At 46.5% G+C, this 23,476-nt stretch overlaps 15 non-coding genes across 15 annotated transcripts; all 15 read left to right on the plus strand.

Annotated features, from left to right (window-relative positions):
- LOC142271144 (U2 spliceosomal RNA) lies at positions 1 to 187 on the plus strand (the record flags this gene model as incomplete). The annotated part of the gene is made up of 1 exon (XR_012736310.1): positions 1 to 187. It is a non-coding gene; the product is annotated as a U2 spliceosomal RNA (small nuclear RNA).
- Positions 188 to 1,574: 1,387 nt separating this feature from the next.
- Positions 1,575 to 1,765, plus strand: LOC142271094 (U2 spliceosomal RNA). Its single transcript, XR_012736264.1, has one exon. It is a non-coding gene; the product is annotated as a U2 spliceosomal RNA (small nuclear RNA).
- Positions 1,766 to 3,152: 1,387 nt separating this feature from the next.
- LOC142271107 (U2 spliceosomal RNA) lies at positions 3,153 to 3,343 on the plus strand. Its single transcript, XR_012736276.1, has one exon. It is a non-coding gene; the product is annotated as a U2 spliceosomal RNA (small nuclear RNA).
- Positions 3,344 to 4,730: 1,387 nt separating this feature from the next.
- Positions 4,731 to 4,921, plus strand: LOC142271119 (U2 spliceosomal RNA). The gene has a single exon (XR_012736287.1). It is a non-coding gene; the product is annotated as a U2 spliceosomal RNA (small nuclear RNA).
- Positions 4,922 to 6,308: 1,387 nt separating this feature from the next.
- LOC142271131 (U2 spliceosomal RNA) lies at positions 6,309 to 6,499 on the plus strand. The gene has a single exon (XR_012736298.1). It is a non-coding gene; the product is annotated as a U2 spliceosomal RNA (small nuclear RNA).
- A 1,387-nt stretch (positions 6,500 to 7,886) lies between these two features.
- Positions 7,887 to 8,077, plus strand: LOC142271143 (U2 spliceosomal RNA). The gene has a single exon (XR_012736309.1). It is a non-coding gene; the product is annotated as a U2 spliceosomal RNA (small nuclear RNA).
- A 1,387-nt stretch (positions 8,078 to 9,464) lies between these two features.
- LOC142271096 (U2 spliceosomal RNA) lies at positions 9,465 to 9,655 on the plus strand. The gene has a single exon (XR_012736266.1). It is a non-coding gene; the product is annotated as a U2 spliceosomal RNA (small nuclear RNA).
- A 1,387-nt stretch (positions 9,656 to 11,042) lies between these two features.
- On the plus strand, positions 11,043 to 11,233 carry LOC142271097 (U2 spliceosomal RNA). Its single transcript, XR_012736267.1, has one exon. It is a non-coding gene; the product is annotated as a U2 spliceosomal RNA (small nuclear RNA).
- Positions 11,234 to 12,620: 1,387 nt separating this feature from the next.
- On the plus strand, positions 12,621 to 12,811 carry LOC142271098 (U2 spliceosomal RNA). Its single transcript, XR_012736268.1, has one exon. It is a non-coding gene; the product is annotated as a U2 spliceosomal RNA (small nuclear RNA).
- A 1,387-nt stretch (positions 12,812 to 14,198) lies between these two features.
- LOC142271099 (U2 spliceosomal RNA) lies at positions 14,199 to 14,389 on the plus strand. Its single transcript, XR_012736269.1, has one exon. It is a non-coding gene; the product is annotated as a U2 spliceosomal RNA (small nuclear RNA).
- Positions 14,390 to 15,776: 1,387 nt separating this feature from the next.
- Positions 15,777 to 15,967, plus strand: LOC142271100 (U2 spliceosomal RNA). Its single transcript, XR_012736270.1, has one exon. It is a non-coding gene; the product is annotated as a U2 spliceosomal RNA (small nuclear RNA).
- Positions 15,968 to 17,354: 1,387 nt separating this feature from the next.
- On the plus strand, positions 17,355 to 17,545 carry LOC142271102 (U2 spliceosomal RNA). Its single transcript, XR_012736271.1, has one exon. It is a non-coding gene; the product is annotated as a U2 spliceosomal RNA (small nuclear RNA).
- A 2,189-nt stretch (positions 17,546 to 19,734) lies between these two features.
- On the plus strand, positions 19,735 to 19,927 carry LOC142271146 (U2 spliceosomal RNA). The gene has a single exon (XR_012736311.1). It is a non-coding gene; the product is annotated as a U2 spliceosomal RNA (small nuclear RNA).
- Positions 19,928 to 21,314: 1,387 nt separating this feature from the next.
- On the plus strand, positions 21,315 to 21,505 carry LOC142271103 (U2 spliceosomal RNA). The gene has a single exon (XR_012736272.1). It is a non-coding gene; the product is annotated as a U2 spliceosomal RNA (small nuclear RNA).
- Positions 21,506 to 22,892: 1,387 nt separating this feature from the next.
- On the plus strand, positions 22,893 to 23,083 carry LOC142271104 (U2 spliceosomal RNA). The gene has a single exon (XR_012736273.1). It is a non-coding gene; the product is annotated as a U2 spliceosomal RNA (small nuclear RNA).
- Positions 23,084 to 23,476: the final 393 nt, after the last annotated feature.

Consider the following 23,476-nt stretch of genomic DNA (forward strand, 5'->3'; position numbering starts at 1 on the left):
CTTCTCGGCCTTTTGGCTAAGATCAAGTGTAGTATCTGTTCTTATCAGTTTAATATCTGATACGTCCCCTATCTGGGGACCATATATTAAATGGATTTTTAGAACAGGGAGATGGAAAAAGAGCTTGCTCTGTCCACTCCACGCATTGACCTGGTATTGCAGTACCTCCAGGAACGGTGCACCCCTTCTTAACCCAGTTTCCAAAAGCAGAACTCAATTCACCTGATTCATATTAGCCCGATTTAATGAATTGGAAGAAAGCATACGTCTTCATATGCACCTCAATTTGGCCCATTCACTTTTCACACTTCCTCCTTTTGTTTTTTATCTTTCACACTTTTGACTTTCTTTATTCATCCAAATAGCAAACTCATCACCACTCAACCTGACCAACTCGGCTATGTCCCCGTGCTGCAGTTCTCTGTCTTATCTAGATCATTTGCAATTGAATGGAATAGATCCCTTTTGGACAAAGTGGATTCACCTGCTGCTGCAGTGACCACAGGTGTGATAACATCTAGAATTGGCATCTGGTGCGATCTCTCCGCTTCCACTCCAAAGAAAGTTACCTGTTTATTCCTATCATGCATTGGTTTTTGGGGTTTTCTTTGAGTAATGATGATCTCTTTAGTAGTCTGTTGGCGCCCTCTCCTGGAGGAATAGTTTGCTTGCTCTTGGACATTCTAAAAGAGAGGTCATGATAGACATTGAGCTTCTGAGCTCAATTGGGGACAGTCATGGGTGATGAATGTTTGCAACCTACTGCGAAGCCTCATACCGCAATATAAGGAACGTCAAATACTAAGAAAGGGCGGCCTATGAAAGAATTACTACTTTCAATAAGTACACTTAAACGGCTAATTGGGAATAGAAAAACTGTAAAAAGCCCTCTGAGAAAGCCCCCCTCTAACCTTTGATAGTAAGCTTTTCTGTAGTCTGCCTGTTGATGTATTTTCCGTTTGAACTGTGCACAACATGAAGAGACGGAACACTGGCGGCTTGTCACAATGCCCCCCGATGACATCACAATAGCGCTGCTGCCTAGAAAACAAGCTGCGCAGAAGAAGTTGTTCTTTGGGTGGGAGGGTGGGCTAGTGGAAGGAGGGGGCAATCTCTTTTTTTCCCGGGTGGTAGGGGGATGACAGGAGAAGGGAAGCGGGTGGTGAGAAAGGTACAGAGGGCAGGGTTTGGGGGCTGGGAAGGAAAGGGAAAAGATTAGGGTTTGGGGATGATGAAAGGGCTTTCTACGGGTAAGGATGGCAAAGGGTGGCAGTGACGGAAAGTCAGGCAACCTGTCCTGTCCGTCTTTTTGTATCGTGAATTGGAAAGACTGCAAGGGGGAGGGGAGTTGCTTGCGCCCTAAAGGAGGAGTTATTCAGATTCATTGCAGTGGGCGGCGGCTGCAAAACGCACCATTCTTCTTGTTTTGGCTCTGCAAAGCAGCCTTTTCAAGGGTTGGCTTGGGTGACAAAATGTCTTGTGTAGGCGTGGGTTTGTCTCCCTCTCGCTCTCTCTCCCTAAGATGTGTCCGGCATAGGCCAGGGTGCCACTCGAGGCCCAAACCAATTCTGGTTATCGCTTCTCGGCCTTTTGGCTAAGATCAAGTGTAGTATCTGTTCTTATCAGTTTAATATCTGATACGTCCCCTATCTGGGGACCATATATTAAATGGATTTTTAGAACAGGGAGATGGAAAAAGAGCTTGCTCTGTCCACTCCACGCATTGACCTGGTATTGCAGTACCTCCAGGAACGGTGCACCCCTTCTTAACCCAGTTTCCAAAAGCAGAACTCAATTCACCTGATTCATATTAGCCCGATTTAATGAATTGGAAGAAAGCATACGTCTTCATATGCACCTCAATTTGGCCCATTCACTTTTCACACTTCCTCCTTTTGTTTTTTATCTTTCACACTTTTGACTTTCTTTATTCATCCAAATAGCAAACTCATCACCACTCAACCTGACCAACTCGGCTATGTCCCCGTGCTGCAGTTCTCTGTCTTATCTAGATCATTTGCAATTGAATGGAATAGATCCCTTTTGGACAAAGTGGATTCACCTGCTGCTGCAGTGACCACAGGTGTGATAACATCTAGAATTGGCATCTGGTGCGATCTCTCCGCTTCCACTCCAAAGAAAGTTACCTGTTTATTCCTATCATGCATTGGTTTTTGGGGTTTTCTTTGAGTAATGATGATCTCTTTAGTAGTCTGTTGGCGCCCTCTCCTGGAGGAATAGTTTGCTTGCTCTTGGACATTCTAAAAGAGAGGTCATGATAGACATTGAGCTTCTGAGCTCAATTGGGGACAGTCATGGGTGATGAATGTTTGCAACCTACTGCGAAGCCTCATACCGCAATATAAGGAACGTCAAATACTAAGAAAGGGCGGCCTATGAAAGAATTACTACTTTCAATAAGTACACTTAAACGGCTAATTGGGAATAGAAAAACTGTAAAAAGCCCTCTGAGAAAGCCCCCCTCTAACCTTTGATAGTAAGCTTTTCTGTAGTCTGCCTGTTGATGTATTTTCCGTTTGAACTGTGCACAACATGAAGAGACGGAACACTGGCGGCTTGTCACAATGCCCCCCGATGACATCACAATAGCGCTGCTGCCTAGAAAACAAGCTGCGCAGAAGAAGTTGTTCTTTGGGTGGGAGGGTGGGCTAGTGGAAGGAGGGGGCAATCTCTTTTTTTCCCGGGTGGTAGGGGGATGACAGGAGAAGGGAAGCGGGTGGTGAGAAAGGTACAGAGGGCAGGGTTTGGGGGCTGGGAAGGAAAGGGAAAAGATTAGGGTTTGGGGATGATGAAAGGGCTTTCTACGGGTAAGGATGGCAAAGGGTGGCAGTGACGGAAAGTCAGGCAACCTGTCCTGTCCGTCTTTTTGTATCGTGAATTGGAAAGACTGCAAGGGGGAGGGGAGTTGCTTGCGCCCTAAAGGAGGAGTTATTCAGATTCATTGCAGTGGGCGGCGGCTGCAAAACGCACCATTCTTCTTGTTTTGGCTCTGCAAAGCAGCCTTTTCAAGGGTTGGCTTGGGTGACAAAATGTCTTGTGTAGGCGTGGGTTTGTCTCCCTCTCGCTCTCTCTCCCTAAGATGTGTCCGGCATAGGCCAGGGTGCCACTCGAGGCCCAAACCAATTCTGGTTATCGCTTCTCGGCCTTTTGGCTAAGATCAAGTGTAGTATCTGTTCTTATCAGTTTAATATCTGATACGTCCCCTATCTGGGGACCATATATTAAATGGATTTTTAGAACAGGGAGATGGAAAAAGAGCTTGCTCTGTCCACTCCACGCATTGACCTGGTATTGCAGTACCTCCAGGAACGGTGCACCCCTTCTTAACCCAGTTTCCAAAAGCAGAACTCAATTCACCTGATTCATATTAGCCCGATTTAATGAATTGGAAGAAAGCATACGTCTTCATATGCACCTCAATTTGGCCCATTCACTTTTCACACTTCCTCCTTTTGTTTTTTATCTTTCACACTTTTGACTTTCTTTATTCATCCAAATAGCAAACTCATCACCACTCAACCTGACCAACTCGGCTATGTCCCCGTGCTGCAGTTCTCTGTCTTATCTAGATCATTTGCAATTGAATGGAATAGATCCCTTTTGGACAAAGTGGATTCACCTGCTGCTGCAGTGACCACAGGTGTGATAACATCTAGAATTGGCATCTGGTGCGATCTCTCCGCTTCCACTCCAAAGAAAGTTACCTGTTTATTCCTATCATGCATTGGTTTTTGGGGTTTTCTTTGAGTAATGATGATCTCTTTAGTAGTCTGTTGGCGCCCTCTCCTGGAGGAATAGTTTGCTTGCTCTTGGACATTCTAAAAGAGAGGTCATGATAGACATTGAGCTTCTGAGCTCAATTGGGGACAGTCATGGGTGATGAATGTTTGCAACCTACTGCGAAGCCTCATACCGCAATATAAGGAACGTCAAATACTAAGAAAGGGCGGCCTATGAAAGAATTACTACTTTCAATAAGTACACTTAAACGGCTAATTGGGAATAGAAAAACTGTAAAAAGCCCTCTGAGAAAGCCCCCCTCTAACCTTTGATAGTAAGCTTTTCTGTAGTCTGCCTGTTGATGTATTTTCCGTTTGAACTGTGCACAACATGAAGAGACGGAACACTGGCGGCTTGTCACAATGCCCCCCGATGACATCACAATAGCGCTGCTGCCTAGAAAACAAGCTGCGCAGAAGAAGTTGTTCTTTGGGTGGGAGGGTGGGCTAGTGGAAGGAGGGGGCAATCTCTTTTTTTCCCGGGTGGTAGGGGGATGACAGGAGAAGGGAAGCGGGTGGTGAGAAAGGTACAGAGGGCAGGGTTTGGGGGCTGGGAAGGAAAGGGAAAAGATTAGGGTTTGGGGATGATGAAAGGGCTTTCTACGGGTAAGGATGGCAAAGGGTGGCAGTGACGGAAAGTCAGGCAACCTGTCCTGTCCGTCTTTTTGTATCGTGAATTGGAAAGACTGCAAGGGGGAGGGGAGTTGCTTGCGCCCTAAAGGAGGAGTTATTCAGATTCATTGCAGTGGGCGGCGGCTGCAAAACGCACCATTCTTCTTGTTTTGGCTCTGCAAAGCAGCCTTTTCAAGGGTTGGCTTGGGTGACAAAATGTCTTGTGTAGGCGTGGGTTTGTCTCCCTCTCGCTCTCTCTCCCTAAGATGTGTCCGGCATAGGCCAGGGTGCCACTCGAGGCCCAAACCAATTCTGGTTATCGCTTCTCGGCCTTTTGGCTAAGATCAAGTGTAGTATCTGTTCTTATCAGTTTAATATCTGATACGTCCCCTATCTGGGGACCATATATTAAATGGATTTTTAGAACAGGGAGATGGAAAAAGAGCTTGCTCTGTCCACTCCACGCATTGACCTGGTATTGCAGTACCTCCAGGAACGGTGCACCCCTTCTTAACCCAGTTTCCAAAAGCAGAACTCAATTCACCTGATTCATATTAGCCCGATTTAATGAATTGGAAGAAAGCATACGTCTTCATATGCACCTCAATTTGGCCCATTCACTTTTCACACTTCCTCCTTTTGTTTTTTATCTTTCACACTTTTGACTTTCTTTATTCATCCAAATAGCAAACTCATCACCACTCAACCTGACCAACTCGGCTATGTCCCCGTGCTGCAGTTCTCTGTCTTATCTAGATCATTTGCAATTGAATGGAATAGATCCCTTTTGGACAAAGTGGATTCACCTGCTGCTGCAGTGACCACAGGTGTGATAACATCTAGAATTGGCATCTGGTGCGATCTCTCCGCTTCCAGTCCAAAGAAAGTTACCTGTTTATTCCTATCATGCATTGGTTTTTGGGGTTTTCTTTGAGTAATGATGATCTCTTTAGTAGTCTGTTGGCGCCCTCTCCTGGAGGAATAGTTTGCTTGCTCTTGGACATTCTAAAAGAGAGGTCATGATAGACATTGAGCTTCTGAGCTCAATTGGGGACAGTCATGGGTGATGAATGTTTGCAACCTACTGCGAAGCCTCATACCGCAATATAAGGAACGTCAAATACTAAGAAAGGGCGGCCTATGAAAGAATTACTACTTTCAATAAGTACACTTAAACGGCTAATTGGGAATAGAAAAACTGTAAAAAGCCCTCTGAGAAAGCCCCCCTCTAACCTTTGATAGTAAGCTTTTCTGTAGTCTGCCTGTTGATGTATTTTCCGTTTGAACTGTGCACAACATGAAGAGACGGAACACTGGCGGCTTGTCACAATGCCCCCCGATGACATCACAATAGCGCTGCTGCCTAGAAAACAAGCTGCGCAGAAGAAGTTGTTCTTTGGGTGGGAGGGTGGGCTAGTGGAAGGAGGGGGCAATCTCTTTTTTTCCCGGGTGGTAGGGGGATGACAGGAGAAGGGAAGCGGGTGGTGAGAAAGGTACAGAGGGCAGGGTTTGGGGGCTGGGAAGGAAAGGGAAAAGATTAGGGTTTGGGGATGATGAAAGGGCTTTCTACGGGTAAGGATGGCAAAGGGTGGCAGTGACGGAAAGTCAGGCAACCTGTCCTGTCCGTCTTTTTGTATCGTGAATTGGAAAGACTGCAAGGGGGAGGGGAGTTGCTTGCGCCCTAAAGGAGGAGTTATTCAGATTCATTGCAGTGGGCGGCGGCTGCAAAACGCACCATTCTTCTTGTTTTGGCTCTGCAAAGCAGCCTTTTCAAGGGTTGGCTTGGGTGACAAAATGTCTTGTGTAGGCGTGGGTTTGTCTCCCTCTCGCTCTCTCTCCCTAAGATGTGTCCGGCATAGGCCAGGGTGCCACTCGAGGCCCAAACCAATTCTGGTTATCGCTTCTCGGCCTTTTGGCTAAGATCAAGTGTAGTATCTGTTCTTATCAGTTTAATATCTGATACGTCCCCTATCTGGGGACCATATATTAAATGGATTTTTAGAACAGGGAGATGGAAAAAGAGCTTGCTCTGTCCACTCCACGCATTGACCTGGTATTGCAGTACCTCCAGGAACGGTGCACCCCTTCTTAACCCAGTTTCCAAAAGCAGAACTCAATTCACCTGATTCATATTAGCCCGATTTAATGAATTGGAAGAAAGCATACGTCTTCATATGCACCTCAATTTGGCCCATTCACTTTTCACACTTCCTCCTTTTGTTTTTTATCTTTCACACTTTTGACTTTCTTTATTCATCCAAATAGCAAACTCATCACCACTCAACCTGACCAACTCGGCTATGTCCCCGTGCTGCAGTTCTCTGTCTTATCTAGATCATTTGCAATTGAATGGAATAGATCCCTTTTGGACAAAGTGGATTCACCTGCTGCTGCAGTGACCACAGGTGTGATAACATCTAGAATTGGCATCTGGTGCGATCTCTCCGCTTCCACTCCAAAGAAAGTTACCTGTTTATTCCTATCATGCATTGGTTTTTGGGGTTTTCTTTGAGTAATGATGATCTCTTTAGTAGTCTGTTGGCGCCCTCTCCTGGAGGAATAGTTTGCTTGCTCTTGGACATTCTAAAAGAGAGGTCATGATAGACATTGAGCTTCTGAGCTCAATTGGGGACAGTCATGGGTGATGAATGTTTGCAACCTACTGCGAAGCCTCATACCGCAATATAAGGAACGTCAAATACTAAGAAAGGGCGGCCTATGAAAGAATTACTACTTTCAATAAGTACACTTAAACGGCTAATTGGGAATAGAAAAACTGTAAAAAGCCCTCTGAGAAAGCCCCCCTCTAACCTTTGATAGTAAGCTTTTCTGTAGTCTGCCTGTTGATGTATTTTCCGTTTGAACTGTGCACAACATGAAGAGACGGAACACTGGCGGCTTGTCACAATGCCCCCCGATGACATCACAATAGCGCTGCTGCCTAGAAAACAAGCTGCGCAGAAGAAGTTGTTCTTTGGGTGGGAGGGTGGGCTAGTGGAAGGAGGGGGCAATCTCTTTTTTTCCCGGGTGGTAGGGGGATGACAGGAGAAGGGAAGCGGGTGGTGAGAAAGGTACAGAGGGCAGGGTTTGGGGGCTGGGAAGGAAAGGGAAAAGATTAGGGTTTGGGGATGATGAAAGGGCTTTCTACGGGTAAGGATGGCAAAGGGTGGCAGTGACGGAAAGTCAGGCAACCTGTCCTGTCCGTCTTTTTGTATCGTGAATTGGAAAGACTGCAAGGGGGAGGGGAGTTGCTTGCGCCCTAAAGGAGGAGTTATTCAGATTCATTGCAGTGGGCGGCGGCTGCAAAACGCACCATTCTTCTTGTTTTGGCTCTGCAAAGCAGCCTTTTCAAGGGTTGGCTTGGGTGACAAAATGTCTTGTGTAGGCGTGGGTTTGTCTCCCTCTCGCTCTCTCTCCCTAAGATGTGTCCGGCATAGGCCAGGGTGCCACTCGAGGCCCAAACCAATTCTGGTTATCGCTTCTCGGCCTTTTGGCTAAGATCAAGTGTAGTATCTGTTCTTATCAGTTTAATATCTGATACGTCCCCTATCTGGGGACCATATATTAAATGGATTTTTAGAACAGGGAGATGGAAAAAGAGCTTGCTCTGTCCACTCCACGCATTGACCTGGTATTGCAGTACCTCCAGGAACGGTGCACCCCTTCTTAACCCAGTTTCCAAAAGCAGAACTCAATTCACCTGATTCATATTAGCCCGATTTAATGAATTGGAAGAAAGCATACGTCTTCATATGCACCTCAATTTGGCCCATTCACTTTTCACACTTCCTCCTTTTGTTTTTTATCTTTCACACTTTTGACTTTCTTTATTCATCCAAATAGCAAACTCATCACCACTCAACCTGACCAACTCGGCTATGTCCCCGTGCTGCAGTTCTCTGTCTTATCTAGATCATTTGCAATTGAATGGAATAGATCCCTTTTGGACAAAGTGGATTCACCTGCTGCTGCAGTGACCACAGGTGTGATAACATCTAGAATTGGCATCTGGTGCGATCTCTCCGCTTCCACTCCAAAGAAAGTTACCTGTTTATTCCTATCATGCATTGGTTTTTGGGGTTTTCTTTGAGTAATGATGATCTCTTTAGTAGTCTGTTGGCGCCCTCTCCTGGAGGAATAGTTTGCTTGCTCTTGGACATTCTAAAAGAGAGGTCATGATAGACATTGAGCTTCTGAGCTCAATTGGGGACAGTCATGGGTGATGAATGTTTGCAACCTACTGCGAAGCCTCATACCGCAATATAAGGAACGTCAAATACTAAGAAAGGGCGGCCTATGAAAGAATTACTACTTTCAATAAGTACACTTAAACGGCTAATTGGGAATAGAAAAACTGTAAAAAGCCCTCTGAGAAAGCCCCCCTCTAACCTTTGATAGTAAGCTTTTCTGTAGTCTGCCTGTTGATGTATTTTCCGTTTGAACTGTGCACAACATGAAGAGACGGAACACTGGCGGCTTGTCACAATGCCCCCCGATGACATCACAATAGCGCTGCTGCCTAGAAAACAAGCTGCGCAGAAGAAGTTGTTCTTTGGGTGGGAGGGTGGGCTAGTGGAAGGAGGGGGCAATCTCTTTTTTTCCCGGGTGGTAGGGGGATGACAGGAGAAGGGAAGCGGGTGGTGAGAAAGGTACAGAGGGCAGGGTTTGGGGGCTGGGAAGGAAAGGGAAAAGATTAGGGTTTGGGGATGATGAAAGGGCTTTCTACGGGTAAGGATGGCAAAGGGTGGCAGTGACGGAAAGTCAGGCAACCTGTCCTGTCCGTCTTTTTGTATCGTGAATTGGAAAGACTGCAAGGGGGAGGGGAGTTGCTTGCGCCCTAAAGGAGGAGTTATTCAGATTCATTGCAGTGGGCGGCGGCTGCAAAACGCACCATTCTTCTTGTTTTGGCTCTGCAAAGCAGCCTTTTCAAGGGTTGGCTTGGGTGACAAAATGTCTTGTGTAGGCGTGGGTTTGTCTCCCTCTCGCTCTCTCTCCCTAAGATGTGTCCGGCATAGGCCAGGGTGCCACTCGAGGCCCAAACCAATTCTGGTTATCGCTTCTCGGCCTTTTGGCTAAGATCAAGTGTAGTATCTGTTCTTATCAGTTTAATATCTGATACGTCCCCTATCTGGGGACCATATATTAAATGGATTTTTAGAACAGGGAGATGGAAAAAGAGCTTGCTCTGTCCACTCCACGCATTGACCTGGTATTGCAGTACCTCCAGGAACGGTGCACCCCTTCTTAACCCAGTTTCCAAAAGCAGAACTCAATTCACCTGATTCATATTAGCCCGATTTAATGAATTGGAAGAAAGCATACGTCTTCATATGCACCTCAATTTGGCCCATTCACTTTTCACACTTCCTCCTTTTGTTTTTTATCTTTCACACTTTTGACTTTCTTTATTCATCCAAATAGCAAACTCATCACCACTCAACCTGACCAACTCGGCTATGTCCCCGTGCTGCAGTTCTCTGTCTTATCTAGATCATTTGCAATTGAATGGAATAGATCCCTTTTGGACAAAGTGGATTCACCTGCTGCTGCAGTGACCACAGGTGTGATAACATCTAGAATTGGCATCTGGTGCGATCTCTCCGCTTCCACTCCAAAGAAAGTTACCTGTTTATTCCTATCATGCATTGGTTTTTGGGGTTTTCTTTGAGTAATGATGATCTCTTTAGTAGTCTGTTGGCGCCCTCTCCTGGAGGAATAGTTTGCTTGCTCTTGGACATTCTAAAAGAGAGGTCATGATAGACATTGAGCTTCTGAGCTCAATTGGGGACAGTCATGGGTGATGAATGTTTGCAACCTACTGCGAAGCCTCATACCGCAATATAAGGAACGTCAAATACTAAGAAAGGGCGGCCTATGAAAGAATTACTACTTTCAATAAGTACACTTAAACGGCTAATTGGGAATAGAAAAACTGTAAAAAGCCCTCTGAGAAAGCCCCCCTCTAACCTTTGATAGTAAGCTTTTCTGTAGTCTGCCTGTTGATGTATTTTCCGTTTGAACTGTGCACAACATGAAGAGACGGAACACTGGCGGCTTGTCACAATGCCCCCCGATGACATCACAATAGCGCTGCTGCCTAGAAAACAAGCTGCGCAGAAGAAGTTGTTCTTTGGGTGGGAGGGTGGGCTAGTGGAAGGAGGGGGCAATCTCTTTTTTTCCCGGGTGGTAGGGGGATGACAGGAGAAGGGAAGCGGGTGGTGAGAAAGGTACAGAGGGCAGGGTTTGGGGGCTGGGAAGGAAAGGGAAAAGATTAGGGTTTGGGGATGATGAAAGGGCTTTCTACGGGTAAGGATGGCAAAGGGTGGCAGTGACGGAAAGTCAGGCAACCTGTCCTGTCCGTCTTTTTGTATCGTGAATTGGAAAGACTGCAAGGGGGAGGGGAGTTGCTTGCGCCCTAAAGGAGGAGTTATTCAGATTCATTGCAGTGGGCGGCGGCTGCAAAACGCACCATTCTTCTTGTTTTGGCTCTGCAAAGCAGCCTTTTCAAGGGTTGGCTTGGGTGACAAAATGTCTTGTGTAGGCGTGGGTTTGTCTCCCTCTCGCTCTCTCTCCCTAAGATGTGTCCGGCATAGGCCAGGGTGCCACTCGAGGCCCAAACCAATTCTGGTTATCGCTTCTCGGCCTTTTGGCTAAGATCAAGTGTAGTATCTGTTCTTATCAGTTTAATATCTGATACGTCCCCTATCTGGGGACCATATATTAAATGGATTTTTAGAACAGGGAGATGGAAAAAGAGCTTGCTCTGTCCACTCCACGCATTGACCTGGTATTGCAGTACCTCCAGGAACGGTGCACCCCTTCTTAACCCAGTTTCCAAAAGCAGAACTCAATTCACCTGATTCATATTAGCCCGATTTAATGAATTGGAAGAAAGCATACGTCTTCATATGCACCTCAATTTGGCCCATTCACTTTTCACACTTCCTCCTTTTGTTTTTTATCTTTCACACTTTTGACTTTCTTTATTCATCCAAATAGCAAACTCATCACCACTCAACCTGACCAACTCGGCTATGTCCCCGTGCTGCAGTTCTCTGTCTTATCTAGATCATTTGCAATTGAATGGAATAGATCCCTTTTGGACAAAGTGGATTCACCTGCTGCTGCAGTGACCACAGGTGTGATAACATCTAGAATTGGCATCTGGTGCGATCTCTCCGCTTCCACTCCAAAGAAAGTTACCTGTTTATTCCTATCATGCATTGGTTTTTGGGGTTTTCTTTGAGTAATGATGATCTCTTTAGTAGTCTGTTGGCGCCCTCTCCTGGAGGAATAGTTTGCTTGCTCTTGGACATTCTAAAAGAGAGGTCATGATAGACATTGAGCTTCTGAGCTCAATTGGGGACAGTCATGGGTGATGAATGTTTGCAACCTACTGCGAAGCCTCATACCGCAATATAAGGAACGTCAAATACTAAGAAAGGGCGGCCTATGAAAGAATTACTACTTTCAATAAGTACACTTAAACGGCTAATTGGGAATAGAAAAACTGTAAAAAGCCCTCTGAGAAAGCCCCCCTCTAACCTTTGATAGTAAGCTTTTCTGTAGTCTGCCTGTTGATGTATTTTCCGTTTGAACTGTGCACAACATGAAGAGACGGAACACTGGCGGCTTGTCACAATGCCCCCCGATGACATCACAATAGCGCTGCTGCCTAGAAAACAAGCTGCGCAGAAGAAGTTGTTCTTTGGGTGGGAGGGTGGGCTAGTGGAAGGAGGGGGCAATCTCTTTTTTTCCCGGGTGGTAGGGGGATGACAGGAGAAGGGAAGCGGGTGGTGAGAAAGGTACAGAGGGCAGGGTTTGGGGGCTGGGAAGGAAAGGGAAAAGATTAGGGTTTGGGGATGATGAAAGGGCTTTCTACGGGTAAGGATGGCAAAGGGTGGCAGTGACGGAAAGTCAGGCAACCTGTCCTGTCCGTCTTTTTGTATCGTGAATTGGAAAGACTGCAAGGGGGAGGGGAGTTGCTTGCGCCCTAAAGGAGGAGTTATTCAGATTCATTGCAGTGGGCGGCGGCTGCAAAACGCACCATTCTTCTTGTTTTGGCTCTGCAAAGCAGCCTTTTCAAGGGTTGGCTTGGGTGACAAAATGTCTTGTGTAGGCGTGGGTTTGTCTCCCTCTCGCTCTCTCTCCCTAAGATGTGTCCGGCATAGGCCAGGGTGCCACTCGAGGCCCAAACCAATTCTGGTTATCGCTTCTCGGCCTTTTGGCTAAGATCAAGTGTAGTATCTGTTCTTATCAGTTTAATATCTGATACGTCCCCTATCTGGGGACCATATATTAAATGGATTTTTAGAACAGGGAGATGGAAAAAGAGCTTGCTCTGTCCACTCCACGCATTGACCTGGTATTGCAGTACCTCCAGGAACGGTGCACCCCTTCTTAACCCAGTTTCCAAAAGCAGAACTCAATTCACCTGATTCATATTAGCCCGATTTAATGAATTGGAAGAAAGCATACGTCTTCATATGCACCTCAATTTGGCCCATTCACTTTTCACACTTCCTCCTTTTGTTTTTTATCTTTCACACTTTTGACTTTCTTTATTCATCCAAATAGCAAACTCATCACCACTCAACCTGACCAACTCGGCTATGTCCCCGTGCTGCAGTTCTCTGTCTTATCTAGATCATTTGCAATTGAATGGAATAGATCCCTTTTGGACAAAGTGGATTCACCTGCTGCTGCAGTGACCACAGGTGTGATAACATCTAGAATTGGCATCTGGTGCGATCTCTCCGCTTCCACTCCAAAGAAAGTTACCTGTTTATTCCTATCATGCATTGGTTTTTGGGGTTTTCTTTGAGTAATGATGATCTCTTTAGTAGTCTGTTGGCGCCCTCTCCTGGAGGAATAGTTTGCTTGCTCTTGGACATTCTAAAAGAGAGGTCATGATAGACATTGAGCTTCTGAGCTCAATTGGGGACAGTCATGGGTGATGAATGTTTGCAACCTACTGCGAAGCCTCATACCGCAATATAAGGAACGTCAAATACTAAGAAAGGGCGGCCTATGAAAGAATTACTACTTTCAATAAGTACACTTAAACGGCTAATTGGGAATAGAAAAACTGTAAAAAGCCCTCTGAGAAAGCCCCCCTCTAACCTTTGATAGTAAGCTTTTCTGTAGTCTGCCTGTTGATGTATTTTCCGTTTGAACTGTGCACAACATGAAGAGACGGAACACTGGCGGCTTGTCACAATGCCCCCCGATGACATCACAATAGCGCTGCTGCCTAGAAAACAAGCTGCGCAGAAGAAGTTGTTCTTTGGGTGGGAGGGTGGGCTAGTGGAAGGAGGGGGCAATCTCTTTTTTTCCCGGGTGGTAGGGGGATGACAGGAGAAGGGAAGCGGGTGGTGAGAAAGGTACAGAGGGCAGGGTTTGGGGGCTGGGAAGGAAAGGGAAAAGATTAGGGTTTGGGGATGATGAAAGGGCTTTCTACGGGTAAGGATGGCAAAGGGTGGCAGTGACGGAAAGTCAGGCAACCTGTCCTGTCCGTCTTTTTGTATCGTGAATTGGAAAGACTGCAAGGGGGAGGGGAGTTGCTTGCGCCCTAAAGGAGGAGTTATTCAGATTCATTGCAGTGGGCGGCGGCTGCAAAACGCACCATTCTTCTTGTTTTGGCTCTGCAAAGCAGCCTTTTCAAGGGTTGGCTTGGGTGACAAAATGTCTTGTGTAGGCGTGGGTTTGTCTCCCTCTCGCTCTCTCTCCCTAAGATGTGTCCGGCATAGGCCAGGGTGCCACTCGAGGCCCAAACCAATTCTGGTTATCGCTTCTCGGCCTTTTGGCTAAGATCAAGTGTAGTATCTGTTCTTATCAGTTTAATATCTGATACGTCCCCTATCTGGGGACCATATATTAAATGGATTTTTAGAACAGGGAGATGGAAAAAGAGCTTGCTCTGTCCACTCCACGCATTGACCTGGTATTGCAGTACCTCCAGGAACGGTGCACCCCTTCTTAACCCAGTTTCCAAAAGCAGAACTCAATTCACCTGATTCATATTAGCCCGATTTAATGAATTGGAAGAAAGCATACGTCTTCATATGCACCTCAATTTGGCCCATTCACTTTTCACACTTCCTCCTTTTGTTTTTTATCTTTCACACTTTTGACTTTCTTTATTCATCCAAATAGCAAACTCATCACCACTCAACCTGACCAACTCGGCTATGTCCCCGTGCTGCAGTTCTCTGTCTTATCTAGATCATTTGCAATTGAATGGAATAGATCCCTTTTGGACAAAGTGGATTCACCTGCTGCTGCAGTGACCACAGGTGTGATAACATCTAGAATTGGCATCTGGTGCGATCTCTCCGCTTCCACTCCAAAGAAAGTTACCTGTTTATTCCTATCATGCATTGGTTTTTGGGGTTTTCTTTGAGTAATGATGATCTCTTTAGTAGTCTGTTGGCGCCCTCTCCTGGAGGAATAGTTTGCTTGCTCTTGGACATTCTAAAAGAGAGGTCATGATAGACATTGAGCTTCTGAGCTCAATTGGGGACAGTCATGGGTGATGAATGTTTGCAACCTACTGCGAAGCCTCATACCGCAATATAAGGAACGTCAAATACTAAGAAAGGGCGGCCTATGAAAGAATTACTACTTTCAATAAGTACACTTAAACGGCTAATTGGGAATAGAAAAACTGTAAAAAGCCCTCTGAGAAAGCCCCCCTCTAACCTTTGATAGTAAGCTTTTCTGTAGTCTGCCTGTTGATGTATTTTCCGTTTGAACTGTGCACAACATGAAGAGACGGAACACTGGCGGCTTGTCACAATGCCCCCCGATGACATCACAATAGCGCTGCTGCCTAGAAAACAAGCTGCGCAGAAGAAGTTGTTCTTTGGGTGGGAGGGTGGGCTAGTGGAAGGAGGGGGCAATCTCTTTTTTTCCCGGGTGGTAGGGGGATGACAGGAGAAGGGAAGCGGGTGGTGAGAAAGGTACAGAGGGCAGGGTTTGGGGGCTGGGAAGGAAAGGGAAAAGATTAGGGTTTGGGGATGATGAAAGGGCTTTCTACGGGTAAGGATGGCAAAGGGTGGCAGTGACGGAAAGTCAGGCAACCTGTCCTGTCCGTCTTTTTGTATCGTGAATTGGAAAGACTGCAAGGGGGAGGGGAGTTGCTTGCGCCCTAAAGGAGGAGTTATTCAGATTCATTGCAGTGGGCGGCGGCTGCAAAACGCACCATTCTTCTTGTTTTGGCTCTGCAAAGCAGCCTTTTCAAGGGTTGGCTTGGGTGACAAAATGTCTTGTGTAGGCGTGGGTTTGTCTCCCTCTCGCTCTCTCTCCCTAAGATGTGTCCGGCATAGGCCAGGGTGCCACTCGAGGCCCAAACCAATTCTGGTTATCGCTTCTCGGCCTTTTGGCTAAGATCAAGTGTAGTATCTGTTCTTATCAGTTTAATATCTGATACGTCCCCTATCTGGGGACCATATATTAAATGGATTTTTAGAACAGGGAGATGGAAAAAGAGCTTGCTCTGTCCACTCCACGCATTGACCTGGTATTGCAGTACCTCCAGGAACGGTGCACCCCTTCTTAACCCAGTTTCCAAAAGCAGAACTCAATTCACCTGATTCATATTAGCCCGATTTAATGAATTGGAAGAAAGCATACGTCTTCATATGCACCTCAATTTGGCCCATTCACTTTTCACACTTCCTCCTTTTGTTTTTTATCTTTCACACTTTTGACTTTCTTTATTCATCCAAATAGCAAACTCATCACCACTCAACCTGACCAACTCGGCTATGTCCCCGTGCTGCAGTTCTCTGTCTTATCTAGATCATTTGCAATTGAATGGAATAGATCCCTTTTGGACAAAGTGGATTCACCTGCTGCTGCAGTGACCACAGGTGTGATAACATCTAGAATTGGCATCTGGTGCGATCTCTCCGCTTCCACTCCAAAGAAAGTTACCTGTTTATTCCTATCATGCATTGGTTTTTGGGGTTTTCTTTGAGTAATGATGATCTCTTTAGTAGTCTGTTGGCGCCCTCTCCTGGAGGAATAGTTTGCTTGCTCTTGGACATTCTAAAAGAGAGGTCATGATAGACATTGAGCTTCTGAGCTCAATTGGGGACAGTCATGGGTGATGAATGTTTGCAACCTACTGCGAAGCCTCATACCGCAATATAAGGAACGTCAAATACTAAGAAAGGGCGGCCTATGAAAGAATTACTACTTTCAATAAGTACACTTAAACGGCTAATTGGGAATAGAAAAACTGTAAAAAGCCCTCTGAGAAAGCCCCCCTCTAACCTTTGATAGTAAGCTTTTCTGTAGTCTGCCTGTTGATGTATTTTCCGTTTGAACTGTGCACAACATGAAGAGACGGAACACTGGCGGCTTGTCACAATGCCCCCCGATGACATCACAATAGCGCTGCTGCCTAGAAAACAAGCTGCGCAGAAGAAGTTGTTCTTTGGGTGGGAGGGTGGGCTAGTGGAAGGAGGGGGCAATCTCTTTTTTTCCCGGGTGGTAGGGGGATGACAGGAGAAGGGAAGCGGGTGGTGAGAAAGGTACAGAGGGCAGGGTTTGGGGGCTGGGAAGGAAAGGGAAAAGATTAGGGTTTGGGGATGATGAAAGGGCTTTCTACGGGTAAGGATGGCAAAGGGTGGCAGTGACGGAAAGTCAGGCAACCTGTCCTGTCCGTCTTTTTGTATCGTGAATTGGAAAGACTGCAAGGGGGAGGGGAGTTGCTTGCGCCCTAAAGGAGGAGTTATTCAGATTCATTGCAGTGGGCGGCGGCTGCAAAACGCACCATTCTTCTTGTTTTGGCTCTGCAAAGCAGCCTTTTCAAGGGTTGGCTTGGGTGACAAAATGTCTTGTGTAGGCGTGGGTTTGTCTCCCTCTCGCTCTCTCTCCCTAAGATGTGTCCGGCATAGGCCAGGGTGCCACTCGAGGCCCAAACCAATTCTGGTTATCGCTTCTCGGCCTTTTGGCTAAGATCAAGTGTAGTATCTGTTCTTATCAGTTTAATATCTGATACGTCCCCTATCTGGGGACCATATATTAAATGGATTTTTAGAACAGGGAGATGGAAAAAGAGCTTGCTCTGTCCACTCCACGCATTGACCTGGTATTGCAGTACCTCCAGGAACGGTGCACCCCTTCTTAACCCAGTTTCCAAAAGCAGAACTCAATTCACCTGATTCATATTAGCCCGATTTAATGAATTGGAAGAAAGCATACGTCTTCATATGCACCTCAATTTGGCCCATTCACTTTTCACACTTCCTCCTTTTGTTTTTTATCTTTCACACTTTTGACTTTCTTTATTCATCCAAATAGCAAACTCATCACCACTCAACCTGACCAACTCGGCTATGTCCCCGTGCTGCAGTTCTCTGTCTTATCTAGATCATTTGCAATTGAATGGAATAGATCCCTTTTGGACAAAGTGGATTCACCTGCTGCTGCAGTGACCACAGGTGTGATAACATCTAGAATTGGCATCTGGTGCGATCTCTCCGCTTCCACTCCAAAGAAAGTTACCTGTTTATTCCTATCATGCATTGGTTTTTGGGGTTTTCTTTGAGTAATGATGATCTCTTTAGTAGTCTGTTGGCGCCCTCTCCTGGAGGAATAGTTTGCTTGCTCTTGGACATTCTAAAAGAGAGGTCATGATAGACATTGAGCTTCTGAGCTCAATTGGGGACAGTCATGGGTGATGAATGTTTGCAACCTACTGCGAAGCCTCATACCGCAATATAAGGAACGTCAAATACTAAGAAAGGGCGGCCTATGAAAGAATTACTACTTTCAATAAGTACACTTAAACGGCTAATTGGGAATAGAAAAACTGTAAAAAGCCCTCTGAGAAAGCCCCCCTCTAACCTTTGATAGTAAGCTTTTCTGTAGTCTGCCTGTTGATGTATTTTCCGTTTGAACTGTGCACAACATGAAGAGACGGAACACTGGCGGCTTGTCACAATGCCCCCCGATGACATCACAATAGCGCTGCTGCCTAGAAAACAAGCTGCGCAGAAGAAGTTGTTCTTTGGGTGGGAGGGTGGGCTAGTGGAAGGAGGGGGCAATCTCTTTTTTTCCCGGGTGGTAGGGGGATGACAGGAGAAGGGAAGCGGGTGGTGAGAAAGGTACAGAGGGCAGGGTTTGGGGGCTGGGAAGGAAAGGGAAAAGATTAGGGTTTGGGGATGATGAAAGGGCTTTCTACGGGTAAGGATGGCAAAGGGTGGCAGTGACGGAAAGTCAGGCAACCTGTCCTGTCCGTCTTTTTGTATCGTGAATTGGAAAGACTGCAAGGGGGAGGGGAGTTGCTTGCGCCCTAAAGGAGGAGTTATTCAGATTCATTGCAGTGGGCGGCGGCTGCAAAACGCACCATTCTTCTTGTTTTGGCTCTGCAAAGCAGCCTTTTCAAGGGTTGGCTTGGGTGACAAAATGTCTTGTGTAGGCGTGGGTTTGTCTCCCTCTCGCTCTCTCTCCCTAAGATGTGTCCGGCATAGGCCAGGGTGCCACTCGAGGCCCAAACCAATTCTGGTTATCGCTTCTCGGCCTTTTGGCTAAGATCAAGTGTAGTGTTGTTCGAAGAGGTGGTTTAAGCTCCAGGCCACCTTAGTACAATGATACAATGCACACTGGAAGGTTGCGCTTGCTAGTACTCTGGGTGGATAGTATATTCATCTAGAGGAAAACATGGCCCTACCAGGATCGAGGCTATTAGACTGAGTAAGGGTGGGGGGCTATGGTACAACGTGCCCCAGGACTGACGACCCTGGAGTGAGTCTGAGCTTGCTGGCTTGGGACCCCGGCAAGCCTTGGGCTCTGTAGCACACCGTACCTTGCCTTTTCATACTTTTTGAGCATATTACCCTATCCCGGCCTTCTGGCTAGGAAGGGAAATTTTTATAATCCCGGTCGGAGGTCTGGTCAGCTTTGGGCTGAGAAACTAACACCCGGTTGGAGGTCTGGGTCAGCTTCGGCTGAGAAACCAACACCCGGTTGGAGGTCTGGGTCAGCTTCGGCTGAGAAACCAACACCCGGTTGGAGGTCCGGTTAGCCTTGGGCTGAGAAACCAACACCGGTTGACGGTCCGGGCAGTTTCGGCTGCGAAACCAACAACTAGTAGCTCTCTACTCCACTTGGGTAAGATGCCTGGGTGGACGCTGGGAGCAACGACAAGGCTCAACCAGGCTTCGGCTTGGGGGAGCACCGAAGATCCCTGACCCATGCTGTGGCCTTCTGGCTCGGAGGGACGGGGTTGATTTTTGGGGACCCTCTCCTCACGGTGGGGTCCACACGAATCCTAGCCTTTGCACTGTTTTTGGTGTGACTTCGGTCATGCATTTTTTGTGGTGCTTTGGAAAGCTTCATTAAATCAAAAATCTGTTCTTATCAGTTTAATATCTGATACGTCCCCTATCTGGGGACCATATATTAAATGGATTTTTAGAACAGGGAGATGGAAAAAGAGCTTGCTCTGTCCACTCCACGCATTGACCTGGTATTGCAGTACCTCCAGGAACGGTGCACCCCTTCTTAACCCAGTTTCCAAAAGCAGAACTCAATTCACCTGATTCATATTAGCCCGATTTAATGAATTGGAAGAAAGCATACGTCTTCATATGCACCTCAATTTGGCCCATTCACTTTTCACACTTCCTCCTTTTGTTTTTTATCTTTCACACTTTTGACTTTCTTTATTCATCCAAATAGCAAACTCATCACCACTCAACCTGACCAACTCGGCTATGTCCCCGTGCTGCAGTTCTCTGTCTTATCTAGATCATTTGCAATTGAATGGAATAGATCCCTTTTGGACAAAGTGGATTCACCTGCTGCTGCAGTGACCACAGGTGTGATAACATCTAGAATTGGCATCTGGTGCGATCTCTCCGCTTCCACTCCAAAGAAAGTTACCTGTTTATTCCTATCATGCATTGGTTTTTGGGGTTTTCTTTGAGTAATGATGATCTCTTTAGTAGTCTGTTGGCGCCCTCTCCTGGAGGAATAGTTTGCTTGCTCTTGGACATTCTAAAAGAGAGGTCATGATAGACATTGAGCTTCTGAGCTCAATTGGGGACAGTCATGGGTGATGAATGTTTGCAACCTACTGCGAAGCCTCATACCGCAATATAAGGAACGTCAAATACTAAGAAAGGGCGGCCTATGAAAGAATTACTACTTTCAATAAGTACACTTAAACGGCTAATTGGGAATAGAAAAACTGTAAAAAGCCCTCTGAGAAAGCCCCCCTCTAACCTTTGATAGTAAGCTTTTCTGTAGTCTGCCTGTTGATGTATTTTCCGTTTGAACTGTGCACAACATGAAGAGACGGAACACTGGCGGCTTGTCACAATGCCCCCCGATGACATCACAATAGCGCTGCTGCCTAGAAAACAAGCTGCGCAGAAGAAGTTGTTCTTTGGGTGGGAGGGTGGGCTAGTGGAAGGAGGGGGCAATCTCTTTTTTTCCCGGGTGGTAGGGGGATGACAGGAGAAGGGAAGCGGGTGGTGAGAAAGGTACAGAGGGCAGGGTTTGGGGGCTGGGAAGGAAAGGGAAAAGATTAGGGTTTGGGGATGATGAAAGGGCTTTCTACGGGTAAGGATGGCAAAGGGTGGCAGTGACGGAAAGTCAGGCAACCTGTCCTGTCCGTCTTTTTGTATCGTGAATTGGAAAGACTGCAAGGGGGAGGGGAGTTGCTTGCGCCCTAAAGGAGGAGTTATTCAGATTCATTGCAGTGGGCGGCGGCTGCAAAACGCACCATTCTTCTTGTTTTGGCTCTGCAAAGCAGCCTTTTCAAGGGTTGGCTTGGGTGACAAAATGTCTTGTGTAGGCGTGGGTTTGTCTCCCTCTCGCTCTCTCTCCCTAAGATGTGTCCGGCATAGGCCAGGGTGCCACTCGAGGCCCAAACCAATTCTGGTTATCGCTTCTCGGCCTTTTGGCTAAGATCAAGTGTAGTATCTGTTCTTATCAGTTTAATATCTGATACGTCCCCTATCTGGGGACCATATATTAAATGGATTTTTAGAACAGGGAGATGGAAAAAGAGCTTGCTCTGTCCACTCCACGCATTGACCTGGTATTGCAGTACCTCCAGGAACGGTGCACCCCTTCTTAACCCAGTTTCCAAAAGCAGAACTCAATTCACCTGATTCATATTAGCCCGATTTAATGAATTGGAAGAAAGCATACGTCTTCATATGCACCTCAATTTGGCCCATTCACTTTTCACACTTCCTCCTTTTGTTTTTTATCTTTCACACTTTTGACTTTCTTTATTCATCCAAATAGCAAACTCATCACCACTCAACCTGACCAACTCGGCTATGTCCCCGTGCTGCAGTTCTCTGTCTTATCTAGATCATTTGCAATTGAATGGAATAGATCCCTTTTGGACAAAGTGGATTCACCTGCTGCTGCAGTGACCACAGGTGTGATAACATCTAGAATTGGCATCTGGTGCGATCTCTCCGCTTCCACTCCAAAGAAAGTTACCTGTTTATTCCTATCATGCATTGGTTTTTGGGGTTTTCTTTGAGTAATGATGATCTCTTTAGTAGTCTGTTGGCGCCCTCTCCTGGAGGAATAGTTTGCTTGCTCTTGGACATTCTAAAAGAGAGGTCATGATAGACATTGAGCTTCTGAGCTCAATTGGGGACAGTCATGGGTGATGAATGTTTGCAACCTACTGCGAAGCCTCATACCGCAATATAAGGAACGTCAAATACTAAGAAAGGGCGGCCTATGAAAGAATTACTACTTTCAATAAGTACACTTAAACGGCTAATTGGGAATAGAAAAACTGTAAAAAGCCCTCTGAGAAAGCCCCCCTCTAACCTTTGATAGTAAGCTTTTCTGTAGTCTGCCTGTTGATGTATTTTCCGTTTGAACTGTGCACAACATGAAGAGACGGAACACTGGCGGCTTGTCACAATGCCCCCCGATGACATCACAATAGCGCTGCTGCCTAGAAAACAAGCTGCGCAGAAGAAGTTGTTCTTTGGGTGGGAGGGTGGGCTAGTGGAAGGAGGGGGCAATCTCTTTTTTTCCCGGGTGGTAGGGGGATGACAGGAGAAGGGAAGCGGGTGGTGAGAAAGGTACAGAGGGCAGGGTTTGGGGGCTGGGAAGGAAAGGGAAAAGATTAGGGTTTGGGGATGATGAAAGGGCTTTCTACGGGTAAGGATGGCAAAGGGTGGCAGTGACGGAAAGTCAGGCAACCTGTCCTGTCCGTCTTTTTGTATCGTGAATTGGAAAGACTGCAAGGGGGAGGGGAGTTGCTTGCGCCCTAAAGGAGGAGTTATTCAGATTCATTGCAGTGGGCGGCGGCTGCAAAACGCACCATTCTTCTTGTTTTGGCTCTGCAAAGCAGCCTTTTCAAGGGTTGGCTTGGGTGACAAAATGTCTTGTGTAGGCGTGGGTTTGTCTCCCTCTCGCTCTCTCTCCCTAAGATGTGTCCGGCATAGGCCAGGGTGCCACTCGAGGCCCAAACCAATTCTGGTTATCGCTTCTCGGCCTTTTGGCTAAGATCAAGTGTAGTATCTGTTCTTATCAGTTTAATATCTGATACGTCCCCTATCTGGGGACCATATATTAAATGGATTTTTAGAACAGGGAGATGGAAAAAGAGCTTGCTCTGTCCACTCCACGCATTGACCTGGTATTGCAGTACCTCCAGGAACGGTGCACCCCTTCTTAACCCAGTTTCCAAAAGCAGAACTCAATTCACCTGATTCATATTAGCCCGATTTAATGAATTGGAAGAAAGCATACGTCTTCATATGCACCTCAATTTGGCCCATTCACTTTTCACACTTCCTCCTTTTGTTTTTTATCTTTCACACTTTTGACTTTCTTTATTCATCCAAATAGCAAACTCATCACCACTCAACCTGACCAACTCGGCTATGTCCCCGTGCTGCAGTTCTCTGTCTTATCTAGATCATTTGCAATTGAATGGAATAGATCCCTTTTGGACAAAGTGGATTCACCTGCTGCTGCAGTGACCACAGGTGTGATAACATCTAGAATTGGCATCTGGTGCGATCTCTCCGCTTCCACTCCAAAGAAAGTTACCTGTTTATTCC

The sequence above is a fragment of the Anomaloglossus baeobatrachus genome, unplaced genomic scaffold (assembly GCF_048569485.1).
Source record: "Anomaloglossus baeobatrachus isolate aAnoBae1 unplaced genomic scaffold, aAnoBae1.hap1 Scaffold_3349, whole genome shotgun sequence".
Lineage (NCBI taxonomy): Eukaryota > Metazoa > Chordata > Amphibia > Anura > Aromobatidae > Anomaloglossus > Anomaloglossus baeobatrachus.